The sequence below is a fragment of the Choloepus didactylus genome, chromosome 14 (genome assembly GCF_015220235.1).
Source record: "Choloepus didactylus isolate mChoDid1 chromosome 14, mChoDid1.pri, whole genome shotgun sequence".
Classification (NCBI taxonomy): Eukaryota; Metazoa; Chordata; class Mammalia; order Pilosa; family Megalonychidae; genus Choloepus; species Choloepus didactylus.
Genome location: NC_051320.1, coordinates 66,088,083 through 66,111,846, shown reverse-complemented (window position 1 = coordinate 66,111,846; position 23,764 = coordinate 66,088,083). Strand labels below are relative to the sequence as shown.

Here is a 23,764-nt window from a genome sequence, read left to right as displayed (position 1 = left end):
TTGACTTCCTATTATTAAGGAAGAAGGGTAAAATTATTTTGACATAATTAGCAGTCCCTCCCACAGGACCTTCATTTCCTTATCTGCAAAATGTAGGTAACAGTACAGAACTCATTGATTTATTGTCAAAAGACATACATAAAATGAGTGGCAGATATTTTCTCAATAAATCTTTTTTCTGTCTACCATTCTCCCTTAGGTGAAGACAAAAAGAATTAGAGACAGAAGAGAAGCATTTAATTCAGACATTTATCTGAACAACTACACGGTGGGCTTCCTCTGTAGTATTACCTAAGGCCTGCCATCAACCTTTTTTCTTCTTGATTTTGTCTTACAATATTCTTCTTTTATCAAGTTACATGTTTAGGTCATATCTATGAAAGTATTGGAAAATCAGACTTAGATGTTCAGGCAGGAAGGAATCTTAAGGATTATCTAATGCAATTCCTTCACTTTAGACTTGAGGTAACTGAAGGTTACTAAGGACCTGTCCAAGTTCCTGTCCAACCAAGTTAAATGCAACTGTGATCCATCTTGTTGGTGATCCGCCACAGCTGCGCCTACTCACCAGTTCCAAGTCACTTCCTTAAGCAGGTTCCTATCTTCAAACCTGGACCATGACCACCACACCTGTGACAAAGACCTCATCCTTATGTTCAAACTGAATTAACATACAGGCCATCCCTTGTAATTTTCTTCTAACTTTGAATGCTGAGGATAACCATATATTGGATAGAAGTGACAAATACTTTGACTTGTGTATACAATTTTGTAGATGTGGATGTGGATTTTTCTATTGAGAGGCCATAGATTTCTTCCAATTTTCAAGGCTCTATCACTCCCAAGTATTAAGAATCAACATATTTGGAATATTAAAAGTTTGAAGAATATGATTGCTCATGATCTTATTAGTCAAATTGCCCCAAAGGACAAAATGCAATAATATTTTATAAGAAAAACCTGTGGGATAGTGGAAAGAGTATCTGATTAGCCTAGATTCATTCTCTCTCCTCCTCTGTTTTTCTCTCTCTCTCATAATCTTTCTAGTCCAGAGTATTCTCATCTGAAAAAAGGTGGGCAAATTTGGGAAACTTGAATGAGTCATTTTATTTCTTTAAGCCTCCTAAATAATAGGAATAATAATTACTTATTGAATGGATCAATCTACTCATTTAAAAAAGGCCCCTTTCCTCATGGAGCTTATGTTATAGAACATAAATAATAAATAGGAAGGAGAGTAGAAAGTATGGGTAGAGATATAAGGAGGCTGGTAGATTGGGTTTTAGTAAGATGGGTTTTCTTCCTAATTCCTTTTATTTTCTCAATAAAGTATGAGGTAAAATCTTCAGTTGAGAATAAAAGGTGGGAAAAGGAGTATAAGGGTTTAAGAAGAGAAGTGAAGATGTAAAATTTTCATCTGGAGCATGTGAAAGCAAAGTGCTCAGGCACTTTAGGGAGTAAGAGGATAACTGGACGTAACCGTGGTTAGAGTTTTGGCAAATGCATACAATGGAGGGATAAAGGGCAAGGGAGTTGGATTGCAAGGGACTGATTACAGTGAGGGCCTGTGAACACTTAGTTGGGTAAAAAGAGAAACAAGGGCATGAGGATGGAGAGTGAAACAAGTCTAAGAACAGTGTGTGAGATTTCTCTATGAAGTCAAAGAATTGACTGAGTCCTTTTTATCATTTTTAGAGGTGGTACAGTTCTCAATAACAAGGTCAAGTTGTGAACATTGGATTTAGTAGCTAAGGAAGATTAGAAGAAAACACTGCTGGCAATAAGGAGATCAAGGAACTGAGAAGGAAGTGTTACAGTCACAAAAATAAACCACTCAGACATCCAATTGCAAGAAGCATAATCGACTGATGCACTAAAATCCATCACCGTATCACACTAAAGCCTCACTTCCTGTGGGCTTCTCCCAGCTAATGACTGAGTCCTGCAGGGACACTAAGGCAGGCCCAATCCTGGGAGATGCACAACTACTCTGACAGGTGATTTTGCCTCAAGGATACCCTAAAAGCCTTGACAAACTTTCCTTAGAACTAAACTGTAATTTAAGATGTTCCTACCCAACCTCCCTTCCTTCTCTCTCTACTCCATTAGGGTCAAATCTGCATCGTGGTCTCAGAGCTCTTGAACTTTTTGGGACTCTCTCTCATTTTCCTCTTACAGGGATTCATTCCCCTAATAAATTTCACACATTTAATCATGTTTCAGCTGCTTCTTCTCAGATGACTCAGACTAAAACAGCAAGATATTAGCTGAGTCATCCACTTGGATGTTGAAATAACAAGGAATATTAAATAGTTGTAAGGATGGAGAGGGGTAGTTATCCACATAGTAATGTCATAATAAATACAGAGGTGTGATTAAGGCTGAAAAAATGACTACAACAAAGAAAGAGTTGAGGCTGGCAGAGTCCGATGACATAAACTTTCAAGGAGGTAAGGGTTTGCAAATGTAAAAGGAGTGGAAGAGATGTCTCTATGAGGTTGAAGAATTGAGTGAGGTGGGAGGAGAAAAAGGTTTGATATTGACAAAATGAAAAAGGAGAATGGGAAAAATATTTGCCCCACTTCTGGACGCTGAGGTATGGATGTTAGCAAGAAAACACCCATCCATTCAAGAGGGCAGAGGGAGAGTAAGTGGCATCAGGGGAAAGCCAGATTTCTCTTAGAGAAAGATGAAAGGAATGGGAATGGCCAAAATTAAGATTAGGATAAAGGGAGTTTTCCTAATGACAAAGGGCTTGAGAGGTATGTGAGGAGAGCAAGATTGGTTCAGACAGTGGAGAGAGAGGGCCAAGGGACTAGTATAGTGTTGAGAGTCCTGGGGACAAATGATGTAAGCAGTTGAGTTTCTAATGGTTTCTAATCAGAACAGGTATATGAGTTATGATGGAATCAGCCCTGAGCAGGTTTGGGGGGAATGCAGGAAACAGTTTTATATTGGATGTTTTGAGGCCAAGGAGTGACTAAACACCTCACCTCCTCAGATTTGGGCCAAAACCGCTAATTGGTGAATGGTCTGTTCTTTCTAACAACCAGGCAGTGTTGCAACCTTGGAAGGGGCAGATCCTTCTGGAAAAGAAGCCAGAATCTGTCTCTTTCCTTGGGTGAGGGTGGGTTGGTGGTGGAAGAATTTGCCTCATAAGAGTGACAGGAGAACTAAATAAAATCACTGCAAGATAATTTGTTGTATTAATCTATACATTTTCACTACAATAGCCTGCTCAAAAGAATGAGTGTTACTCTTCCCTTACCCTTTCTCAAAAAGTAGCCAAGACCAGGTATTCTGTTTCTGGGCTCTCCTAGAATCTTGGGTTTGAAAGTAAAAGCTGCTGGCATAAACAGTAATTCCCCCCAAAAGGTTTAGTTTGAGGTGAAGACCTTCGGGATAAATGCTGGTGCTGGAAGAGGAGACCAGTGAAAGAAGATTCCCCACACAGACCAGGGGCCAGGAGACTGGGAAGATATCATGAGTACAGAGAACATCCCTGATGGGTAATTCCTGGTAGGATACCCATGGAGGCCAAGTCTTGAGCAGAAAGGTCTTTAACAGCCAAACCTGTGGTCTAGAAACAAGATTTCTTGGGAATGCAGTTCTGAGCCTGCAGGGAGCAACAATGCTTGATGGGTGGTGGTAGAGGGAAAAAATGGATGATAGGTTCTCCATCAAAAGGAGCTGTAAGAACAGGAAGGTCGACTTTGCTTCATGCATCTTTCTGTGTGAGTAAGGAGGACATACTTATCTATTACATGTATAAGAAGTTGTGAGTTATTCATGTTGGTTATTATTCCAATTCCTTCTCCGTCTTTCCAAGTTGCTATCAAGCCAGAAGCAGTACCCATATTACATAGCTTAATCCTTCCAACTTCCCTAACTAAGCAGTACCATCTCCAGTTTTAAATTCAGGAAATGAGATCAAACAGGTTAAGAAACTTGACTAAAGCCACACAGATGGCAAATGGGGCAAGGTAGGGTTCAAGTCTAAGGTCATCTAACTGCAAAATTCATGTTATTTTATTTCACCAGACTACTGTGAAAATGCATAAAATGGTAACACAAATGCATGCATCATTGTTAGATTAAAGGCTCCAGGTATCAGAGAACATAGGAACAACGTTCTCAGAGCTTTTACTCACGTCCAGGAAGAGTTCCTGCACTCTTGAGGCATGTAACTTTGGAAGGAGAGTGTAAAGAAATTATATTATGTTTCTGTCTTAAAATATCATCATGTAATAGTCAAATGTGGCTTTATAAAGTTAGTTATTCAGATAAGTTGTCATTAGAGTATCTTCAAGACTCTCTTTTTAAAAACTTTTTTTTTGGCTTTTTGTTTTGAAATACATTCAAACTTACAGGACAATTAAGAGGAATAATATAAATGCCATACAGAGAAATCTAACATACCCCTTGTGATGGTTACATTCATGTGTCAACTTGGCCAAGTGATGGTACCCAACTGTCTGTTCAAGCAAGCACAGGCCTAGCCTTTGCTGTGAGGACATTTGTGGCTGGTTGATAAACCAACAGGCTGGTTTATTAAATCATCAGTCAATTGGCTGCAGCTCTGAATGATGACATCAACAAAAGGCGTGTCTTCCACAATGAGAGAATGCAGTTGGCTGGATTTAATCCAATCAATCAGTTGTAGACTTTTAAGCGAGACAGAGGACCTTCACTTCTTCTTTGTCTGCCCAGAGAAGTGTCTCCTGAGGAGTTCGTCGAAGTTGCCAGTTTGCTGCCTGAGGAGTTCATCAAACATCTTCATTGGAGTTGCTAGTTTGCTGCCTGCCCTACAGAATTTGGACTCGTGCATACCCACAGTTGCATGAGACACTTTTATAAATCTTATATTCATAGATATCTCTCACTGATTCTGTTTCCCTAGAGAACCCTAACTAATACACCACTACACCAATTTTAACTTTTTGCCACACTTGCCATATCATTCTATCTATCCTTTGATCCATGTATGTGTCTATTCATCAATCCATTTTCTGAACACTTAAATGTAGGTTATACACATCATGCTTCTTAAACACTACGTGCTCATATACATTTTCTAAGAACAAGGATATTCACTTATGTAAGCCCTTCAGTGAAGTTACCAAGTTCAATAAATTTAACATTGATATAAAGCATATAGTCTATGTTCCAATTTTTTCATATGTCCCAATAATGAATAATGTCCCTTTGAGCCTTTTTTCCTCCCTTGCTAGATCCCATCCAGGATCATATATTGCATTTAATTGTCATTGTCTCTTTAGTTGCTCTTTTTTTTTTTTTTCAAGTGTGGAACTTTCCCAACTCAACCATTCCCAAGCAGACCATTCAATGCATTCACAGTGTTGTAGTACCCTCATCACATTCCATTATTAAAACTTTCCCATATCCCCAAACAGGAATGCTATACCCATTATGCATTAATTCCTCACTCCTCCTGTTCCCACTCTGGCAATCTGTACTCTTCTTTCTATCTCTATGAGCTGCATATTCTCTGACATTTTATTTATAGGTACCATGGGACTTAAATTTAACATCCTAGATCTATAACAATCTCATTTGCTTTGATACCAACTTAGCTTCAATAGTGTACACAAACTATGTTCTGATACACCTGTGTTCACCCACCTTTCTGTAGTTCTCATCACAAATTACATGTTTATACATTATGAGTCCAAGACTGCTGACTTTTAATTACATTATATGCATTTGCCTTTTAGATTTGGTTGGAAGTAAAAAGTGCAGTTAAAACCAAAATTACAATAGTACTATCATTTATACTTACATGTCATTACCCTCTCTGGAGATCTTTGTTTTTTTTTTTCATGCAGTTTCGATCTATTTCCTATTGTCCTTTCCTTTCAACCTGCAGAACTCTGTTTAGCACTTCTTGCAAAGCTGATCTAGTGGTGACAAATTCCCTCAGCTTTATCTCCCTCATTTTTTAAAGACAGTTTTGCCAGATACAGAATTCTTGGGTGGCAATTTTTTGCCTTTAGCACTTTAAATATGTCATCCCATTTGATATCTCACATTCCATCTTGCCTCTATAATTTCCAGTGAGAAATAAGCTTTTAATCTTATCGATGCATCTTTGTATATGACACATTGTTTCTCTCTTATAGCATTCAGAATTCTCTCTTTATCTCTGGCATTTGAAAGTCTGATTATAACATGCAACAGCATGGGTCTTTTTGGTTTTATCTTTTTTTGAGTTCATTGAGCATCTTGGATGTGTACACTCATGTTAAATTTGGGGAGTTTTCAGCCATTATTTCCTTGACTATTCTCTCTGCCCCTTTCTTTCTTTCTTCTTCTTCTGGGACTCAAAAAAAATTTTTTGCCTTTAGCACTTTAAATATGTCATCCCATTTGATATCTCATATTCCATCTTGCCTCTATAATTTCCAGTGAGAAATAAGCTTTTAATCTTATCGAGGCATCTTTGTATATGACACATTGTTTCTCTCTTATAGCATTCAGAACTCTCTCTTTATCTCTGGCATTTGAAAGTCTGATTATAACATGCAACAGCATGGGTCTTTTTGGTTTTATCTTTTTTTGAGTTCATTGAGCATCTTGGATGTGTACACTCATGTTAAATTTGGGGAGTTTTCAGCCATTATTTCCTTGAATATTCTCTCTGCCCCTTTCTTTCTTTCTTCTTCTTCTGGGACTCAAAAAAAATGTGAATAATGGTACACTGATGGTGTCCCACAGGTCCCCCAGGCTCTGTTCAATTTTGTTTGTTCTTCTTTTTGTTCCTCAGACCAGATGATTTCAATTGTCTTATATTCAAGTTCATTCATTCTTTCTTCTACCAGCTCCAATCTGCATTGAACCCCTCTAGAGAATTTTTAATTCCTGTTACTGTGGTCTTCAGCTCTATTTAGTTCCTTTTATAATTGCCATCTCTCTATTAATATTCTGTTTGTGTTCATCTTTTTTTTTTTCCCTGATTTCCTTTAGTTCTTTGTCCATGTTTTCCATTAGCTTTTTGAGCATATTTAGGACCATCTTTTTTTTAAGTATTTGTCTGGAGTATACCAGGTCTGATCCTCCTCATCAATGGTTTCTAGTGCTTTAATGTTCTCTTGTGCCTAAGACATCACTTCCTGTTTCTTTGTATGTTTTGTAGGTTTTTGTTGAAACCTGGACATTTTTACATTTTAATGTGTCAACACTGAAATATATACTCTGTGGCATTTGTTCCTTAAGCTAATATCCAGTTAGTGTAATGACTGAGTTTTCCTTGAATGCCTGGAGCTAAGGAAGAAAAAAAAAGAAAACACCTTTCCCAGCCTTCACGGATTGACTTGTGTGAGTGCTCTCCTCCTTCAGCATTTATCCAAACAATGGGTTGTGTGAGATTAGCTCAAGGCCAAAGGGATCCAGATCCTATCTGTGCATGCATTTTGTCTGGGGTATGCATATGGGCCCTAGGAATTCCCCCATTTAACTGGTTCCAAATGTCAGCTCTTCCCTACGAAACAGTTTCCTCAGTTCCCTACGAAACTGTTTCCCTACGAAACAGGTCCTGGGCAGGGCACTGTAGGTACTACAGCCAGCATGACTTGACTAATATTCCATGGCGTTCTGTAGAACTCAGTAAGCCACTTTCTACATTCAGGGCAAGTTCTGGGACAGTGATTCCATTAGGCCACCAGCAGACTGGGCCAGATATGCATGCTCCCTGCATGTGCACAAGCATTTCTCTGCTCCCTCCAGAACCAGGACTCGGGATCCACACTAGGAGCATGGGCCAGCTCCATGCCAAGCAGGTGAGGGATGGAGGACTTGCAGCTAGGGTGCCATAAGATCCTACAGCTTTTAAGTGGCCTCTTTCTTGATTTGGGGCTCACCCTGTTACTGCATTCCTTTAACTGATTTCTGGAGACCTCAGAAAGATGTTTTATTCTCACTTCTGGCTGGTTGTTCAAAGTCAGTCTGTGAGTCCTTTAGTAAGATTTGTTGGCTTCAAGTCTCTTTTAAAAGTGATTACATCACAGCGATAATAGTACCAAGGTTAGGTAAAATTAAATTACCATTAAAAATCACTTTTTAGCCTAAGCTAATGAAAGAAAAATGTATGATAAAAATCACTCATTCTAAAAGTTCAGGGGAATGTACATTAATCAGTACAGTGGATACATGTAAGATCTATCACTGCTCATCTTGATTCAATATTGAAAAGAAGATTCTGACTTTAGAAAGGTTAATGAATTGACAGGACTTCTGTAAAAATAAACCAGGATCCTTCCTGAGTCTTAGAAAGGAATTCAAATTTGTACTCCACTCAAATCTGAAAGTAAATTTTGGTTTTAACTAAAAGAAGATTTTTGTAATAATTGAATGTTAATGTGTTTATACTTTCTTGAAATCAAATTCTCAAGTATATAGCACTTTAAAATATTATCTAGATATATTTTTGGGACTTCTAGAGAAGATGGAAGAGTAGGGAGCTCTGGGACTTCCACCAAAGCAGCTGTTGAATGGGCAGGAACTGTCTAATATAACTGTTCTGGGCTTCTGGCTGCCAGAAGAACACTGTACAGCATCCAGGGAAGAGCACCAAGAAGAGGCTGATAAACTGTGGTGGGTAAGAGTGAGTTGCTCTCTCTGCATGGTAGCTGCCAGCATCATCCCCCACTCTCACGGCAGGCTGCCTTGGGGTCCAGTATCTCCAGTTTATTGGAGACAAAAAGGGACATAAAAATCCTCTTCTCCAAGAACAGGGATGGGTGTGGCCAATCACTGATCATGGGTTTTGATTAGTGAAGTCAGAATGCTGGGTCCTGGCTCTGAGCCAGTTTCAACCCATCCCAGAAAAAGGTGGTAGCAGCCATTGATTCAACCCCACCCCAGACAGGGGCCAAGGAGATTTAAAGAAACACTATTTCCCTCAGGGATGTGGGGAACAATTAGCTGAAGGGCTACATTTGCTGAGAAGGCCAGGAAAGCACACCTTTGGAAAGCTGTCAAAGAGGCCATTGGCATTCTTCCATAACCCTACCCTGGGCACTTTGGAGCTGGTCTTCACCATCTTTGTAGATCCCTGACCCTGTTTTTGGCTAGGAAACACTGACTTGAGAAAGTCCTCTTTGGAGTGAACCTCCTCCCAGAATCTTCCCTTCAGGCAAAAGCTGGTGAAAACAATGAAAAGTGTAAAAAATGTATAAAGGCAAAACAAAAACAAACATAAAAGGTCAAGATTCCTGGAGAAGGAACAGAAGAAAGGAAGCTTTCTCCTGAAGGTGAAACAATTGCAGAAAAAGTACAATCTTAAAAATTTGACTGCATATCCAGAAACAGATAAAGAAGAGCTGAAAAAATCTAATCGCTCAACCACAGGAAATTCTAAAGGTCTTGAACAAAGTGTCAAAGAAGAGACTTAATACAAAGCAATCAAAAATAAAATCCTAGACAAGAGAGAGAAACTGACCTTCAGAGTAAATTCATTAAGATAATCAGATGCTTAGATATCAGCAAAAAATTACAAGCCATACTAAGAAACAAGAAGATATGGCCCAGCCAAGGGATCAAATTAAAACTTCAGAGGAGACAAAGAATTTGGAACAACCAATCAAAGATGTTCAAGCAAATCCTAAACCGATTCAAGGAAATGAAGGAAAATATGTCTAAAGACAAAAAGGATATATTAAGAAAACAATCTGTGAGCATAAAGAAGAATTTCAAAGTATAAAAACATAAGAGAAATTATGGGGGTGAAAAGCAAAATAGAAGAAATTAAAAATACACTAGAGGCATACAGCAGCAGATTTGAATAGGAATAAGACAGTATCAGCAAACTAGAATACAAGACAATTGAAATCTTACAGACAGAAGAACAGATAGAAAAAAGAATGGGAAAAAATGAGAAGGGTCTCAGGATTTGAATGACAGCATGAAGCACACAAACATATGTGTCATGGGTGTCCCAGGAAAAGAAGAGAAGGGAAAAGGGACATAAAGTATTTGAGGAAATAATGGCTGAAAATTTACAACTCTTATAAAAGAAATAAATATACATGTCCAAGAAGTGAAATATACTCCAAACAGAATGAGTCCTAAAAGACCTACTCCAAGATACATACTCATCAAAATGTCAAATACCAAAGATAAAGACAGAATTCTGAAAGCAGCAAGAGAAGGCAATTCATCACATACAAAGGCTCCACAATAAGACTATGTGCGATTTCTCATCAGAAACCATGGAGACAAGAAGGCAGTGCTATTATATATTTAAGGTGCTGAAAGAGAAAAACTGCCAGCTCCAAATTCTTTATCCATCAAAATGGTTCCTTCAACAATGAGGGAAAGTGGTGGCATTGGCAGCTGTAGCAGCAGCAGAGACCTAGAGCTTTCTGTCGAACTTCCAGCCTTGCTACACAATGTCTCCTCTGCCTTCACCTCCTCCTCTTCTCCACCAGCTTCTTCTCCATTCACGCACCAGCCAGGCTGCATTATGGTAACCCACAGTCCCAGTGTCATGATTAGTGATGATGAATCAGGTTATGACCTAAATTTATTTTGTATACCTAATCATTATGCTGAAGATTTGGAAGGGATATTTATTCCTCATGGATTTATTATGGACAGAACCAAACAGCTTGCTCAAGATGTGATGGAGATGAGAGGCCATCACATTATAGCCTCTTTGTGCTCAAGAGGGGCTATAAATTCTTTGCTGACCTCCTGGATTACATTAAAACACTGAATAGAAATAGTGATAGATCCATTCCTATGACTGTAGATTTTATCAGACTAAAGAGCTACTGTAATGACCAGTCAACAGAAGACATAAAAGTAGTTGGTGGAGATGATCTCTCAACTTTAACTGGAAAGAGGGTCTTGATTGTTGAAGATATGATTGACACCAGAAAAACAATGCAAACCTTGCTTTCCTTGGTCAAGCAGTATAGTCCAAAGATGGTGAAGGCTGAACGCTTACTGGTGAAAAGGACCCCTCAAAGTGTTGGATATAGACCAGACTTTGTTGGATTTGAAATTCCAGACAGGTTTGTTGTAGGATATGTCCTTGACTACAGTGAATACTTCAGGGATTTGGATCATGTTTGCGTCATTAGCAAAAGTTTAAAAGCAAGACACAAAGCCCTGAGATGAGAGTTCAAGTCAAATGATAAAGTTTGGAAATATTCAGAGTCCCACTGACATCACCAGTAAAATTATTAGATGTTCTAGTTCTGTGACCATCTGCTTAGCAGAGCTTGTGCCATGTAAGAATTGTATTTGTTTTGTATATTAGAAATGTCACTTGCTGCCATGTGAACTCTTTGTTTGCACTATAAGCCTATAGACTATCAGTTCCCATTGGGTGGATTATTGTTTCACTTGTGAATGGAAAATCTCTTAAACCACACCAGTTAAATGAAAATATTGAAAATGTATCTGTAAGGAACATTTAAAGAGAATACATACTAGTTTTTTGTTTGGTATTTTAATTTTTATACATTTATGAAAGAACAGAAGTGATTAAATATTGCTAATTATACTGCCTTGTGTTTAGAAAAGTAAGAAGCAGTCAGTTTACGTATCAATGACAGAGATTTTTCTTGTATCCAGGAATTCCTTAAGAAGTGTTTCAATAGCATTAACTGAATTTTCACACTTGTTCAGGTTATTTCTGGTGAATCTTTGTCAACAGTTCCTTTTAAATATAAATAAATAAATTCTAAAAAACTTCACCACTTTTTTAATTCTTCACTGTTAAAAATCCTTAAAATAAAGACTGTCTCTTTAAAAGAAAAGAAATGAGGGAGAGTTTAAAATATTCACAGATAAACAGAAACTGAGAGAGTTATTAACAAGAAACTTGCCCTATAAGAAATACTAAAAGGAATTCTGCAGGTTGAAAGGATAAGACAGGAGAGAGTGGCTTGGAATGTGCAAAGAAATGAATGAATATTATCAGTAAGGTTAACTAAAAGGGCAAAAAGAGAGAAAAGACAGACAAAAAAAAAATAGATATGACACATTAAAAACCAAAGGATAAAATGGTTGAAGTAAGTATAGCCTTTACAATAATAATATGGAACAGTAATGGATTAAACTCCTCAATCAAAAGACACAGATTGGCAGAATGGGTAAAAAAAGAGCATGATCCAAACATATGAGTTAACAAGAGACTCATGTTAGTCCCAAAGACACAAATACATTGAAAGTGAAAGGTTCGAGAAAGATATTCCATGCAACCAAAAAAGAAGCTAGGGTAGCTATACTAATATTGGACAAAAGAGACTTTATATGTAAAATGATATAAGAGACAAAGAAGGACACTCTGTATTAATAAAAAGTTCAATCCACCAAGAAGAAATAACAATCATAAATATTTATGCACCTAACTGAAATACATGAGGCAGACAGTAGCAAAACTGAAGGGAGAAATAGACATCTCCACAATAAAAGTTGGAGACTTCAACATACCACATTCATCAATAGACAGAACATCTAGACAGAGGTTCAAATGAAACAGAGAGCATGAGAAATATGATAAATGAACTGGACCTAACATACATGTACAGAACATTGTACCCCAAAACAGCAGGATATACATTCTTCTCAAGTGCTTGTGGATCATTCTCCAGGACAGACCACAAGTTGGATTACTAAACAAGTCTCAATAAATGTAAAATGATTAAAATTAAACAAAGCACTTTTTCTGACCATAATGGAATGAAGTTGGAAATCAACAACAGGCCAGGAACTGGAAAATTCACAAATACATGGAAGTTAACAAATTTTTAAATAATCAGTGGGTCAAAGAAGAAATTGCAAGGCAAATCATTAAATATCTCGAGACAAATGAAAACAAGATCACAACATATAAAAACTTATGGGATGCAGCAAAGGCAGTGCTGAAAGAGAAATTTATAGCCCTAAACACCTACACTAAAAACAAAGAAAGAATTAAAATCGAAGAGCTAACTGCATACTTGGAGGAATTAGAAAAAAAAGAGCTAACTAATCCCAAAGCAAGCAGAAGGAAAGAAATAATGAAGAGTAGAGAAGAAATAAATGAAATGGTGAATAAAAAAACAATAGAGAGAATTATAAAAGCAAAAATTGCTTATTTGAGAAGATCAATAAAATTGACAAACTCTTAGCTAGACTAACAAAAAAAGAGAGAAGATGTGAATAAAATCAGAAATGAGAGGGGGAACATTACTCTGATCACACAGAAATAAAAGGATCACAGGAGGATACAATGAATGACTATGTGCCAACAAATTAGACAACTTAAGTGAAATGGATAAATTTCTAGAAGCACAAGAATGACATACACTGACCCTGGAAAAAACAGAAGGTCTCAAAAGATGAATTCCAGGTAAAGAGATTAGTCATCAAAAACCTCCTAAAAAAGAAAAGCTCAGGACCAGATAGTTGCTCAGGTAACTTCTACCAATCATTCCAAGAAGAATGGCATATATGGAAAACCCACAGCTAACATCATATTCAATGGTGAAAGACTGAAAGCTTTCCCCCTAGGATCTGGAATAAGACAAGGATGCCTACTGTCACCACTGTTATTCAACACTGTGCTAGAAATTCTAGCCAGAGGCTTAGGCAAGAAAAAGAAATTAAAGACATCCAAATTGGAAAGGAAGAAGTAAAATTTTCACTATTTGCAAATGACATGATCCTATATATAGAAAGTCCTGGAAAATCTACAACAAGGCTACTAGAGCTAATAAACAAGTTCAGCAAAGTGGCAGGATACAAAATTAACACTCAAAAATCAGTAGTAAGGAGCAATCTGAGGAGGAAACAAGAAAAAATTCCATTTCCGTTAGCAACTAAATGAATCAAATATCTAGGAATAAATTTAACCAAGGATGTAATGACTTGTATACATAAAACTACAAAACATTGTTAAAAGAAAAAAAAAGACCTAAATAAATGGAAAGGCATTCTGTGTTCATGGATTGGAAGACTAAATATTGTTACAAATCAATTTTACCCACATTCGTTTACAGAATCAACACAGTCCCAATCAACATTCCAACATTACAATCTGCAGAATGTAAAAGTCAATTATAAAATTTATTAGGAAGAGTAAGAATAGACAAAAGAAGAACAAAGTTGGAGGACTCACACTTCCTAACTTTAAAGCATATTACAAAGCTACAGTGGCCAAAACAGCATGGTATTGGCACAGGGATAGATATATTGACCACTGTAATCAAATTGAGTGGTCAGAAATAGACCCCCACATCTATGGCCATTTTGATCAAAATGGATCAAAGGCCTAAATATAAGTAGCAGGACTATAAAACGCCTAGTAGAAAATGTTAAGGAAGCATCTTCAAGATCTTGCAGTAGGCATGGTTTCTTAGATTTTATGTTGAAAACTCAAGCATAATGAAAGAAATAATAGAAAATGGAACCTCCCTAAAATTAAAAATTTTTGTGCAAAAGACTTTGACACAAAAATGAAAAGACAACCTGCTCAATGGGAGAAAATAATTTGGAAGCCACATATACAATAAAGGTTTAATATCCAGAATATATAAAGAAATCCTACAGCTCAACAATAAAAAGACAAACAATCCAATTTTTAAAATAGCCAAAAGACGCGAATAGACATTCCTTCAAAGAGCAAATACAAATGGCTAAAAAGCACATGAAAAGATGCTTGACATCAACTAGCTTTTAGGGAAATGCAAATAGAAACCACAATGACATATCATCTCACACCTACTAGAATGGCCACTATTAAAAAACAGAAAAAAAAAAAAACAAAAAAAAAACAGAAAATCACAAGTGTTAGAGAAGTTGTGGGAAATAGGAACACTTATTTCATTGCCAGTGGAAATGTAAAATGGTGTAGCCGCTGTGGAAGACAGTTTGATGGTTTCTCAGGAAGTACGAATAGAATTACTATATGCTCCAGCAATCCTACTAGATATATGCCCAGAAGTACCAAAAGCAGGGACTGAAATAGATATTTGCACACCAATGTTCATAGCGGAATACTCAAAATTTTTCTTGTTTCCTCCACAGATTGCTCCTTACTACTGATTTTTGTGTGTTAATTTTGTATCCTGCCACTTTGCTGAACTTGTCCATCTTTTGGAAATGTCCATCAACCAAAGAATGGTTAAACAAAACATGGTATATACATATCAAGGAATATTATTCAGCAGGAGAAAGGCATGAAGTTCTGATGCAACAACATGGATGAACCTTGGGGACATCATGCTGAGTGAAATAAGCCAGAAACAAAAGGACAAACATTGCATGTTATGAACTAATTATAATATGCAAACTCATAGTGTTAGACTCTAGAATATAGTTTACCAGGAAAGAGATTGAGGTTAGAGTTTATTTAAGCTCATGTTAAAGTTTTGAAGTGGATGGTGGTAATGGTAGCACATTATTGTGAGTGTAATCAACAGCACTGACATATAAAGGTGGATGTGGTTAAAAGCGAAACTTTAGGTGGCATATATTAAATTATAACAAATGTACGAAACTAATACAAGGTGGTAATAGCTTGGTATATCGGAAAAATACACCTAATGTAAATAATGGATAGAACTATTTTAATAATCTTTCATCAATTGAAACAAAGGTAACTACTGTTAAAATAATAGTACAATTATTTTAAAAAGTATTATCATTTGTAACAAATGTTCCACACCCATGCAAGGTGGTATTTGTGGTGGGGTGAACAGGAATCCTGTACTTTATGCAAGATTATTTTGTAAACTCACAACTTCTCTAATAAAAAAATTTAAAAATTAAAATTAAAAAAATAAAGATGTTTTCTATGTAGTCAACAGATGATTGAAAACCTACAATATGCCATGCACTGTGCTAATAACAGTTTTGCTGACATTAGCTCCACTGAGACTGCAACTTGCCATTAGCAAAGCCTTAGCACTTAGGACATTGCCTGGAATATAGTTTGTACTTAATAAGTGTGTGTTGAAAGACTGAGGGGACTCTCTATCTATCCTCCAACTCATTCTCTAATAGATAAGAAACTTTGAACTTGAGCCCAATTTCTATCTTAGATGAGTGGGTTTCCAGTATCTCAAAGAACAGATACACCAAGCTCTTTTACCAAATTGGTGCATTCAAGATAGATTTAAAACATGACTAATTCAAAATAAGCATTTATTGCGTATCTGCTGTATACAATACATTGTTAAATAATAAATATGATATAAGACATCCAATGATACCATCTTCTTGGTGGTCTCAGATATGAGTCCCTCAGAAACATAAAACCAGAAGGGAGGAAGAGGTAAGGAGGAAGAGACAGAATCAGGACAAAACTAGACCCACTCAAGAAGGAGGGAGTCTAGGGAGCAGATTCCCATCAAAAGTAGTCCTGGAAAGGAAGCCCAGGTGGTCAAGACAGAGGTTGAGGACTCACCACTTACAGTATAGGTTCTGGAACTAGTTGGCACCATGGTTTGCAATTAGGAAGGTATGGTAGAGAAGCCAGAAGATGGCTGTACACTTTGTTGTTGTTGTTGAACAGGAACTAGTTTATTTATAAGAGGTCTACAAATATAAAGTAAGACCCCAAGCAGCAGGATAGTCCATTCCAGGGCAACTGATCCAGCCAGTCAAATGATAAATAGTTAAGGTCAGGACTCCAATTCTAGAGAAAGGGGGTTAGAACATCAGACAGGGACACCACTTAGATTGAAAGAGAGGGAAACCTGGATCAAGACCCAGGCCTGGGGACCAAAACAAAAATGTGGGGAGAATATGGTAAGTGAGGGTGTTTGGTCCTCCGAGCTACTCAGACACCCAGAGTTCTTCCCTTATGCACCAGGTCCCAAGTCTATGGGCAGAAAAGAACATAGGAGCATGATGGAGGGAGAAAAATTTGAATTCAAGACCCCAATACTGGATTATGGAGGAGGGTAGAGAGAGGGGAGCCATGATAAAGGCTATTAAGGAATGCACAGTCCCTGTGAAGATTAATTCAGGATCCAGGGAGAATGTGAGCCCACAGCCAGAAGCTGTCAGGGGTCTCAGCTTGGAATAGCTGTTAAAATACAGGGAACAACAAATATACTAACATCTGATGAAACAAACACATTTTAAAGTACCTTATCCCCCCTTTAAAAATTGCTCACACTAGACCCTATATTAATTTAATTTAAAATTGTTTTCTCTTATTCAAATATAAAAGTATCTGAAGAGATTTCAAGGCAAACCATGCACAATTGTTGTGTTACTGAGCAAGTGTAACAGAACGGGCTCAGAGTTGCCTGAGACAATGGAAGGTGAAGAGGACATGCTTCTGACCCAGGCTTCTGACTTAATTCAGTTGTCAAGATCCATAGAGAATAGGGAATTAAGGCTTAAAATGTACAGCATTTCTATCTGGGATGATAGAAAAGTTTTGGTAATGGATGGTGGTGATGGTAGCACAACATTGTAAACATGATTAACAGCACAGGATTATATATTTGAATGTGATTAAAAGGGGAAATTTTTAGTTGTATACATGTTACTAGAATAAAATTTTAAAAAAAAAATTCATAGAACTGTACATCTTGAGCAGTGAACCCTAATTTAAACCATGGACTATAATTAATAGTACAATAATAAAAATGTGCTTTCATCAATTGTAAGAAATATACCATAGCAATGCAAGGTGCTAATAATAGGGTAGTATATAGGAACCATGTATTTTATGCATGATTTTTTTGTAAACTCACATCTCTAATAAAAAAATTAATTTAAAAATTTTAAAAAAAGATCTGTTCATTACTGAGGCTGCTCCCTGCCTTCTGTTTTGTTAAATGAATTAACATCTTCATGGTATTATTATGCCTTTTATCACATTAACTTTCTTCCATAAAAGAAAACTCTTGCTGACATAAATGTTTGATTAGAAGCTTTCATATATTCCAATATGAAATGTTCCCTTTCAACCAGGGCTCATGAAATATACATCAAACAAGTTCTTTGTGCAGCACAAAACAAATTTCAATACTCCTCTTCAAATAAAATAATAACAGCTTTTGACTATTTCTAATTCCTATAATTAGCTTCAAGAGGTAGTTACTATAGCCAATGGATGGAGATATACATATATATATATATATGCAAATTCAGTTTTTCAATAACCCTAACCTGCCAGTCCTGTGAATTCCAAAGACCAAGGATAATAACTTTTCTCTTTTGTGGTGGGTAAGATGCGGAGGAATTTTTGCCCCAGTTATCTTACCAGGGGACATTTGACTGTGGTATTTTTCAATCACCTTACTTAAAGATTTTGCTAAACAATTCTTCATACTCTATTTTATTAATAATAACTTTAGTTCCCAATTACATTTAAAATGTGGTACAACAGGTTTCAGCCCACAGATACCATCTCTTTTCTATGTACACTCACTCTTAGACAATCTTAAGTAGTATCATAACATTAAACATCATCTCTAGGAATATAACTGGCCATTTATACTTCCAGTTCAGACCTTCTCCCAAACTCCAGTTTCATATATCCAATCACCTATTCAATGTCTCTGTTTGAGATAACCTAAACTTATGGACAAAACTCAACTCCTGATCTTCCCCACAAAACTTCCTCCTCTTGTTTTTCTCCAATTCAGGAAATGGTACCTTCATATTCAAGTCAGGGACAAAATCCTTGGAGATCTTTTTGACTCCACACTTTTCTAACACTCCATGTCTAATCCATCACCAAATCCTGCCAACATATATTTGTAAGTATTTCCAGAATCTGACCACTTCTCCCAAGTTCCACACTAATCCAGACCCTCAACATCTCTCCCTGAATTGCAATAACCTCCTAACTAGTCTTCTTGCTTCTATTGTTGTTTCCACTCAGTCTATACTCCACACAGTAGAAAGAGTAATCCTTCTACTGCAAGTCAGATCATGTCACTCCTCAGCTCAAAACACTCCAAAGTTCTTGATCACAGTCAGATTTAAAAGTCAAAGTCACTTTGGTCAATATGCTTTGAGTTATCCGGCACCACACTAATACTCTTAACTCATCTAACTCCACTCTCCCCACTTTCACTCTTCTCCAGCCACTGGTCTCCCTGTTGTTCCTTGACCAAACCAAGCATGTTCCAAGGCTTTTGTCCTTGCAGTTCTCAGCTTTATTTCATTTAATCCTTACAGTAACTCTATGGCAAAGGTAACACAGTCATCCCTATTTCACTTCAATTGTTTAGAACAGCAAATCCTTAGGTCCCATCTAGAGTTAGGACCCAGAAATCTGTATTTTAATAAGGACTTCAAGTGGCTCTGAAGCATGCTAACATTTGAGATCCACTGCAATGTCTGTAGACGTTTTTGGTTGTCACAACAGGGGAGCAGGGGAGGGGATACTACTAGCATCTAGCAGGTAGAGGCTGAGGTTGCTGGTAAACATTGTATAATGCACAGGCTATCCCCCACAACGAATAATTATCTGGCTCAAAATATCAATTGTACCAAGTTGAGAAATCCTGCTCTAGGTATCCCTAGAGCATCATTCAGAGAGAAGATTCTAGGCACCAAAGGTACTGCTTTAACACACAGATCAGTGTTTCTTGATATTTTTTTCATTATTGTCTACATATCCCTACATATGCTTACACACTTGCTGACATGTGCCTCCATAGTATTTGCCTGTATGTGGAGGCAAAGGTCCACCTTACAGTGGATCCAGTGGGTCCACGGTCATTTCCCATGGTCCTTAGTACCGTGACAGAACCATCATGCTAGTTCCTTGGCCGCCACAGGTCAAGAGCCATAATGATAGGAAAAGCCAGATGGGAGCTCTGAAGTCCTCAGCCCCCACAAAAACAGTAAAACAAAAAAATAAATCCTATTTCCTGTGGTGAAATTACAGAAATCAGTGCCACTAAAACCCAGATAAATATGGCAGATATTAGGTAGATTATAATAAACATAAAAAATTGGTGCTACTGTGCCAAAAATTCTGACCAGAAGAGATTTACCAATCTCTGACACCGGATATACTGTTATTGATCTGAGGAATGCATTCTTTTCAATTCCCATCAGACCAGAAAATGAGACATTCTTTCCATTCAACTGGAACTGATATTTACTATCTTAGCCCAGGGCTGTTAAACCTCTTTTTCTCCCCTGCTCACAATACAATCCAAAAGGACCTGGATTATTTTGACATTCCACAGAATATCGTGCTGGTCTGCATACTGATGGTATGCCAATCACACTTGGTGAACAGGAAAAGTCCAGTACCCTGCAAGTCATTGTTAAGACATTGCAATTGAAAGGGTTGGAGATAAACTCTCTAAAAGATCTAGGAACTACTGCTTTGGTGAAGTTTTCAGAGTCCAGTGTTCTCAGGCATGTTGAGATATTTCCTCTAAAGGAAAGGACAAATTCTTGAATATTGTATCTCCTACAACTAAGACAGAGGCACAGCACAGAAAAGATCGCTTTGGATTTTGGAAGCAACATGTTCCACATTTGGGAATACTATTCCAATCCATTTTTAGGGTGACTTGGAAGATTGCCAGTTTTGAATGGAGGCTACAGCAAGAAAGCATTTGCAGTGCAAGCTTCTCATTCTCTCAGGTTCTATGACCCAATCCAATGGTTGCCAGCCTCTCTCTATGCTTCTCCCGCAGCAGGAACTCTGAGTAGGAAGGATATTGTGTGAAATCTCTGGCAAACATTTGAGAAGAGTCAAAATACAGATTCCCTAAGATTCTAGAGTAAGGCCATGCATTCTTTAGCACAGAAATACTTAGCATTTGAAAAAGACTCCCTGGGGTGCTACTGAGCCCCAGTACAGACTGTCTGACCATAATACATTGAGTATATAACTGGAAATGGCCATGAGGTCAGGTAGGCATAGCAGCAATCCACTGTAAAATGAAAATTAGACAATCAGGATTTGGAATAAAGCTGATCCAGAGGGCACAAGTATGATAGACAAGTAATTAGCAAAGACCCTCACACCACTTTCCCCTATTGCACTAGATCAACAGAGGTACTGAACAAGAGTGGGGGGAATATAGAATGAATAGCAGAGGAAGAAAATAATGGATATCAATTATGCCTCAGGACAAGCTACAGCAGTGAAGACGGTCTCTTCTTCCACTAAGCCTCCAGTTATAAGTCTTTCTTAGAGATGGTGACTGACTAATATCTTGAAGACTCAGTAATAGAGTGGATTTAAAGAGGTACTTGAGTGAGTCTGAGAGGTACCTTTAATGGACTGTAGAGATGTTAGTGCCCTTCCCCATAACCTCTCTGCTGGGGAATGAATCACGTCCCCCACAAGAGACATGTTCAAGTCCTAACCCCCAGTTCTATGGATGTGAACTCATTTGTAAATAGGACCTTCCAAGATGTTATTGTTAGTAAACATGTTGACTCATTTGTCAATAGCGTCTTTGAAGATTCTATTTAGATGAAGCCAAATTGAATCAGGGTGGGTCTTAATTCATATCACTGTAGCCCTTAAAAGGTGAGAAAATCTAGACAGAGACACAGATGACTGAGCAGGGAAGCAGAAGTTAAGGGGAAGCCATGTGATAGAGGTAGAGATGTAAGCCAAGGAACCCCCAGGGTTGCAGCAAACCATTGCCAGAACACTACAGACTCTAGGAGAAAGCATGACCTATTAAGACACTCATTTGGGTTTCTAGCCTCCAAAGCCAAGAAACAATAAATTCCTGTTGTTTAAGCCAACTTATTTTGTGGTATTTGTCATAGCAGTCCTGGCAAACTAAGATATTCTCCCTTTACCCTGAGTCTACCTACAGTTGCAATGGGAGATTCCCAGGACAAGGGTAGCTTCCTACCTCAAGTGCTGAGTCTTTCTGCTTCTCTGCCTAAGGACTTTCTCCAGTACCACAAGAGCTTGCTTGGCCTGCATGCAGGGTATCCTCAAATGCCACAAAACTCTAAGCCAACAGGGGATGGGAGATGATGGGTAGATAACCCAGCTTCATCTACCATTGGTAAGACAATACTGAAGCACATTCTATATGCTTTCTCAAAAGATCCCCAGGGGAATTGAGCTCCACTGTCCACACTTGGTAACCCTGTCAATAATATTCTCTTTACTGGTTTTTCTCTTTCTCTGCTTCAATTTCCCCACACCCTCCCTTGCACTTCCTGAGTTCACATCCCAAATAAAATACATGTATTTAAGTCCCTGTTTCTGGGACTGATTTTGTGTAAACCCAAACTAAGAAAACATCTTTTCTTCCTTAATGCAACTAACATGGGTTTGGATATATTATGTCTCCCAGAAAATCCATACACTTTAATGCAATCTTGTGGGGGCAGACTTTTTAATTAGAGTGTTGATTAACATGGAAACGTTTGATTAAATTATTTCCATGGAGATGTGGGCCCTGCCCATTCAGGGAGGGTTTTAATTAAATCACTGGAATCCTATAAGAGAGCTCACAGACAGAAGGAGCTCAGAGCAGCTGAGAGAGACTTTTGGAGAGATGCTTGCAAGCTGACACTTGGAGATGCTTGGAGACATTTGAAGATGCTAGCCCAGAGTTTGCTCCAGAGAAGCTAAGAGAGGACCCTGATGCTTAGATGCACAGGAGCTGAAGAAGCAAAGAGAGACAATCCAGAGACATTTTGGAGAAAGCCATTTTGAAACACAACCCAGGAGCAAAGGACTAGCAGACTCCAGCCACGTGCCTTCCCAGCTGACAGAGGTGTTCCAGTCACCATTAGCCTTCCTTTGGTGAAGGTATCCTGGTGTTGATGCCTTAGTTTGGACACTTTTATGGCCTTGGAACTGTAAATTTGTGAACTAATAAATCCCCTTTATAAAAGCCAATCCATTTCTGGTACTTTGTATAACAGCAGTTCTAACAAACCAGAACACAACTTAAGTATTGTATGTACTGTAAGAGTGAAGGGAAAACTCCAGTCACAGACTTTAAAATACGTACTTTTCAATAAACAAAAGTAGATAACTTTAGTGAAAGTTTCATAGACTATCTCCAAATCAAATGCCTACTCGTAAACAAGATAAGTTCCATTCAGATATAGGGATCTTAATCTCTGGCTTTTTTGCCTTTGAAATTGTTAAATTTAAACTACCATTTTGCATAAAGAAAAAACAAAAAGTCTTCCAGGACTATTACTATGAATCTGAGAAAACACTATGCTTTGGGGAACCAAAAGATTTATTTTGCTTTCTGCATGTCTTTGGTCCAATCATTTTAGGATGCATGCCATTTTCTGAGGGAAAGTCATTGTTATGATAAGCCTTTCTCAGGCCAACAGAAAATGGAGACTGCTTTAAATTTTCATTAGTTTCATCATTCCTCATCCTGCATGTCATCCTGCTTGCTTGCTATTAGAGGGCAATTACTTGATGGGCTCTTTTAGAAAAATGAAAATACTAAATGATGCTCACTTAGTGGCAACTTAAAAATCTGATCTCATTTTAGACTCAGAGATTCTGCTGCAGGAGAAGAACACAGAGAGGCTGGCAGCACCTCATCAAGATGGGAAGAAGCTAGTTCTTGCTGGGATAGAACATTGCAAAAAATTCTTAATGACATCATTGTCTCAAAAATCTGACATTTGCTATTTTCGTAGTTCAAGGAAGTGATCATTTCATTGATTCCTAGATTATTTGAACCACCTTCTAATGTTAAAGTGACAGGATATTTTTTCATAAATAAAAATGTCTTGAACATATCTTTATTCTATCCTTAAGATAAATTCACTCTTAGGTTTGTGGTGCCCTGATTGCAACATTTCATTTTGA

General features: G+C 37.6%; 1 pseudogene; it reads left to right on the top strand.

Annotated features, from left to right (window-relative positions):
* Positions 1-10,480: 10,480 nt before the first annotated feature.
* LOC119508868 lies at positions 10,481-11,139 on the top strand (annotated as a pseudogene).
* The last annotated feature ends 12,625 nt before the right edge of the window (positions 11,140-23,764 follow it).